Here is a 6,509-nt window from a genome sequence, read left to right as displayed (position 1 = left end):
CAAATACGGTACATTCTAACTAGATAATAGGCCTACATTAAATCAGCTTCTTGTGCCTTCTCGTTGCCTTGTGTTGGCTACGCTTGGTGAGCTGGTGTTAACTGGATGCTTTCAGCTCAGACGTTGAATTATCGTTGACGTGCCGTTGTGGTAGCCTACTCCAGTTCTGCTTTGCAGTAAACACATGGCACCTTGTCTTCTTTTCTAAGTTTGAAATGATCTCAAAACTTTGGACATTCTGCCTTTTACAGGTAATTTAAAGGTTAAAGGTTTTAAAGGTAATATTGACTAAAAAGTAATTTTATTTGGGCATTTTTGCGTAAAATGCATCACACCAAAAGACAATGCAAAAGGGAACTGAAACAGGAGTGCCGGATATCCTTGATTTTTTTGAAAACATGAAGAGAGAAAACTCACCTTGTAACTTTCATTGTCCTTCTGAGGTGTTGTTCTTCCTCCTGAAAGAAGGAGGACCCCTACTCCCCAAAGGTCTCCAAACAATTGCCCGTTTAAAAAAAGTAATATGGCGTCTGATTTATCGTTTGATTGCACTACTGCAATCAAATAAATTCGACCAAGTTCCTGTTCAATCCATGTCCACTGTTGTCAAAACAAAGCAACGGAGCATCAGTGCTCCTGCACAAATGTTGCCTACTTACAATGCTGGACAACGAGTGGGACCACCACAAAGCAAATGTGCAGATGTAAATGCTGCTGCCAATACTCAGGTTGCCAGAAAAAAGAACATTATTTGGATTCTTGCACGCTTGTCACTCCAAGAAGGACAGTCAGTCAGCAGCTGGACAGGCTTCAATATCCTGACTCGTGACGAAATGATGGTTATCCCCAACAATGTAGGCTACCTGTCTACCATCAATGCTCCAGCAACACAAATGGCTACTGTCAATGAGGTGCTTAACCAGTCATTGAGCATCATGCAACAGTTAGGCCTGAAAAAGATTGTTTGTGTCTTTGACCAAGCCCTTTATGCAAAGGCTGTTGAGATGACATGGAAACACGGTGAGTTCCAACACATAATTTTTAGGCTTGGGGTATTCCACACCATCTGCACAATGCTGGGAATAATAGGAAAGCGTTTTCAAGATGCTGGACTCTGAGACCTCTGCATTGAATCTGGTGTTGTAGCAGAAGGTTCTGTTGCTGGTGTTATAGATGGCCGCAAGTACAACAGGGCAGTACGATTGCACAAGCTTCTGTATGAGGCTCTCATGCGGCTGGCATGGAAAGGTTTCCTGTCCTGGTTGGAAGATAATCACCTGAACGACACAGTTCACCTGGATGAAACATTAAAGATAATTTACAGCCTCAGGGAAGAGATCTCACCAGGGGCGCAGCTACCCATTTTTTGAGGGGTATGCAACAACAAATTGGCGCCCCCCCTACCCCACCCCCCAAAGAAAACACAAACAACTAAAGTAAATCAAAAGGCCAATAATGTATTACATATTATTATTTTTTAAGAAATTCTGCCGATTTGAACTTGAAGTATTGTTAAATGTCGCATTGTCACTTTAAGAGAGTCTAAACGGTTCTCATAACGTCCTTTTGCCAGCTGTTGCTCACAAAGGATAAGGCTGATCCAACTCTAGCCTTTGTTTGCACCACATTGACAGCACAATATTAAGTTATTACAAGGAGTCTTCATTGTTAGGAAATGGAATCATGTAATGAGTTGTTGCTAGTGTGACATTTCTGTTTGCAGTTTGCCATTAAAAGTGCAGTATGAGCATGGTAGCCACCTAGCTATCTGAATGGAATATAGGCTGTTTCAATCGGCATATGCTTAGCAAACGCTAGTTAGTCTGGTAACATGAATAGCATGAACATGAAACGTGTGCTTCCAAGCACAGACGTCACACTTTAAATCCTACCTGTGCAGTCTCTTGTGCACGCATCATGGAGCTTTTTGAAGTCTACTGTGAGTTTCTCAGTCTCTCTGCCTTCTGGATGTCCTATTTGGACATGGTTGAAATCTTATTGGGGCTTATTCGAGCATCTAGAGAGGGAGACTGGATTCTTCACCTGGCAAGCATTCGAGCAATGATTCCTTGGTGCTTTGCATATGACAGAATCAATTATGCACGCTGCCTTCCCTACTACTACGCCCAAATGTCGCAACTGCCCTTCACACACCCAGATGTTTACAAAGTATTCATGGAAGGTGGTTTCTCAGTTCAAATGGGCTCCACCAATCCCTTTGGCCAATTTCCTGTTGACCAAGCCATAGAAGAAACGATGAACAAAGACACCCAGACAGCTGGGGGGACAAAGGGATTCAGCTTGAAGTCAGGAGCTGTGACCAAATATTACCTAACAGCCGAGTACAGAAGTGTGTTCCCATGGGCGGATTATGAACTTTCGGGCCCCTAGGCCCAGATGTATTAAGGGCCCCCCACTAATTGTCGCATATGTGGGAGGGGGGGTTGGGGGTCCTTCAGGGCCCCCTGACCCCTTGGGCCCCTGGGCCTGGGCCCGGTAGGCCCGTGCAGTAATCCATCCCTGTGTGTTCCTCAGACAGCTGAGAGACTTGATAGGTCAAGGCAGTTCCAAGCTGTCCCATCCAGATCTACAGGGTCCAAGAATCAAAAGAGATGAAGAGGGTGTGACAAGTCTCTCATTGACCTTATGGAGAATAACTGGCTCAATCCTATGGCCCCCAATGGCATTGATCTGGTTAGCCTCTCCACTGGCTCCATTGCTCCACCTGATGTGACCAGGGATCTCTTGAGAGACCCTGAGATAGGCGAAGAGGCCTACCAGGTATTCAGACAAACAAGGCTAGAAGAGGACCCACCATCTTTTAAATTCTTTGACAAGATGACCAAACAAGGCCTGAAAACATTCTCCAATATCAACACAAAAATATCTCATGGGAAGAAAGGTCAGGATGTTGTTCTAAAGGCTGATAGAAACCTGTCCAGTCACATGATCCTTGTGGCTGAAAACAGGAAGGTTAATATGAGGGATGTTCTTGCTCACCCACTTGCCCCATTGCCATGGGCATTGGCAAATGCTGATGGGACTTTACGAAAAACCAACAATGCTGCATTTGCTAGAGAACTTGAAAGGAATGTGTCTCCAGCAGAACACATCCCAACCCCATCTACCTGCATCATTGGTGGGATGAGCCTTGTTCAAAAACTGAGTGGCGACAACAGAACCTTTACACAGGTGGCAAAGTCAGTTTTGATGCGGGTCCTCCAGGAAGGCACACAAAGTGAGAGAATTGATGTTGTTTTCGATGTCTATCACCAGATTTCTATTAAAGATGCTGAACGAGTCAACCGGGGCGCAGACACCACTCTCAAGCACAAAAACCTTGTAGGTGGACAATATGTAAGGCAGTGGCGGAAATTCCTTTGTAGTTCCTCCAATAAGAGCAGTCTGATCAAATTTCTGGTGGATGAGTGGAAACACCCACAGTACAGGGAATTGCTGCATGGCAAAGTCCTGTACATGACCTGTGAGAAAACCTGTTACAAGCTGACAAAGGAGAAGTATGAGAAAGTAGCAGAGTTGCACTTAACGCATGAGGAAGCTGATACACGTTTGCTCCTGCATGCGTTGCATGCATCTAATGCAGGCTCAAAGGCAGTTGTAATCACAGCTGAAGATACTGATGTTATGGTTCTCTGTCTTGCCTTCCAGAAAGACATCATCTGTCCCATCTATCAGAAATGTGGGACACAGAACCGCATACGTTTTCTAGACATCACTAAACTTCACAGGCTGTGACACGGTCAGTGCATTCAACGGTCGAGGGAAGCCCTAAAGATGTTAAGAAAGGACCCCTCCTACCAAGTGACTTTCAGATGTAACTGACAATCTATTCCAGAAAATTGAGCAGTTTACCTGTTGCATGTACGTAGCTAATAGCAGCACAGGTGAAGTAAATGAACTGCGCCATCAGCTGTTCTGCACCAAAAGGGGAGAAATTGAGTCTAGTCAGCTGCCACCATGTAGAGACTGTCTTTACATGCAAACTATCAGGCAGCAATCTGGAACTGCTGTCTACAAGCTTCTCCTGTGGTGCCAAGCTCTACTCTGCATGGATGGACTGACAACTATGGCAAGCTGGTCATTCACTGGATGCGTTCTCCACCTGCACCAGATGTGGTCTTGGAGCTGCTATCATGCAAATGTGTGCGTTCGTGCAAACTGCCAGATTGCACGTGCCTGTCAAATGGACTGTTCTGTACAGACATGTGTAGGTTGCAGACCTGCAGCAACCAAAAACAAGCCCATGATCCACAGCCTGACTTTGAACTTGTGGAGTCAGATGAAGAAAATGACCAGTTTGAGTGATGAGTCATGTTGATGTGGTGAAGGCATATAATTATTATTTGTTATTTTATCTTAGTTTGTATTATTACCATTGTATTTTGTTGGTGGCACAAAAAGGGACAAATAAACCTTCTTGACAGTTTTATATCATTTATGGTTGTTTATAGTTGTTACCTCACTGTGATACAATGAAATATGTCCTTAACATGAGCCAATACCAAGATATGCACCAGTGTCTAAAATGCAATTTTTCGATGGGGGAGGGTAACTTTAACAGCTGATAACATTAATTTATCTGTGACTCAGGAAGGGTTATCATACCAAAATGTTACTACAGACATGTTTCAAAATAAGTAACCTTTGCCACCTTGAGTGGTACCGACATCTAGTCTGGACCATGGACTGTTTTGGCCTCACACAAACAAGCATACATTTGTAAGTGGCTGAAGCTCAGGCAACAGATGCAGATCAAATAGAAGTGGTCAGACAGTACTGACAGGACCAGCAATAGCAAAATAAACTACAAAATCACAAAGCCCAGAAGATGGTTGAGTATAAATTAAAGTCAGAGTCCAATAGCAAAGGAAACCTCAGAGGTTGGCAAAACTACCTTTCTTTGAAAAACGCCATGTCTGATATAAAGCTAAACATCACCACCTAGATAGAGATAATATGGGTAAATTATACATTTTCTGAATCCTTAGAGTCATGCGAATATTGCTATATTTGCATTTTGTATCTCTGATGCTCCCTGATGCCACAGGATTAAAATAAAAAAGATTATTTTGGCGGAAATGGCAGGAAAATGTGTGTGATTAAACGTTTGAAGAGCTCCAGGGTCGGCTGTATTTGTCCAAAGTGTTCACAAAATGACTTGAATGAAAGCTCCTCTTTAAAATGATACCAAACATAATAAAATGAAATATGCAAATATGTCTTTAACAAAGGCCAATAGGAAGATAGGCACCTGTGTCAAAAATGTGTTTTTTCAGTGGGGAGGGTAACTTTAACAGCTGATAACACTAATTTAGCTGTCACCCCAGAAGGGTTATCATACAAAAATGTTAACTACAGACATGTATCTTTTCAAAAAGTATAAGCAGCCTTTGCCACCTTGACTGGTACCAACATCTCATCTGGCCCATAGACTAACTAGCTCACAGAGAACAGACAGCTAGATTGAATTTCACAAATAATGTATTGGATTAGAATATCAGACAGACACTTAGGTTGCATTACAGTTCACTTTCTTTCTCCAACTTCTTCACTGGAATGAAATGGGAGATGTTTCAGTTTCTTAATGGAAGGCTTCATTTTAATGGAAAAGGAAAGTTGACAGATACATAAAGCCAATGCTTAAAAGACAATAAACCATTGCAGTGTGACTCGACATATGCTGCATGCTCACTTAACATACCTCCTGTTGCTCACCAACATTTCACAAAACTCTTAAAAGACCATCTGTGCAACAGTTCAGCACGGCTGACCTAGCCTCTCCTCAGTGTTATTTAGTATAATTTGTATTTTAGTATATTTAGTATATTCTTTATCTTCTACTGTACTTATTGCTTAGTTGTGTTTTTTAATATTATATACTTTTAATTACTTTTTTCTGCTGTTAGTGAATGTGTGTGTGATGTCTGTATGGGGCAGTTCCAGCATTATGGATGTGACAATTGGACTCATATTGGTAAACAAAATGCCTTAGAGTGGGGGCAAAATTAGTATCAGTGAATTAATTTGCATAACTTTTAATGTAACCTCTGTCCTCTGAATACTGAGAAATCCTCAAATTTCATATAATCAATTTCATCCTAAGAATACAAGGCATTTTATCAGCGTTATGGATGTGAAATGAAATGGACACACTTTTGTGAGAGATTACAGGTTTTCTACAAACTCTGTGAATTTTGAAGGAAACTGCCGAAACTATGATATATGTAGCATGAAGGAGACTTGAATGAACACAAAAAGTGTGTTTTTGAAACTATGCGTTATTTTCGTAATGCATTATGTAGGAAAAACTGGCGTTATTGATGTGACGGTTTCAAGTTATGGATGTGACGTGTCTGAACCAGTCCTCGACAAACTACATAAAACGCATAATTAAGTAGTGAATTTTGATATGAAACAATTGAAATAGTAATCATGAAAAACTAGCGATGAAATTATTGCTTCCTCAGTGCCCACTAAGATCCACAGGA

Source organism: Alosa sapidissima, chromosome 14 (genome assembly GCF_018492685.1).
Source record: "Alosa sapidissima isolate fAloSap1 chromosome 14, fAloSap1.pri, whole genome shotgun sequence".
Lineage (NCBI taxonomy): Eukaryota > Metazoa > Chordata > Actinopteri > Clupeiformes > Clupeidae > Alosa > Alosa sapidissima.
The sequence above is the reverse complement of the archived record's forward strand: the minus strand, read 5'-3'. Positions refer to the sequence as shown.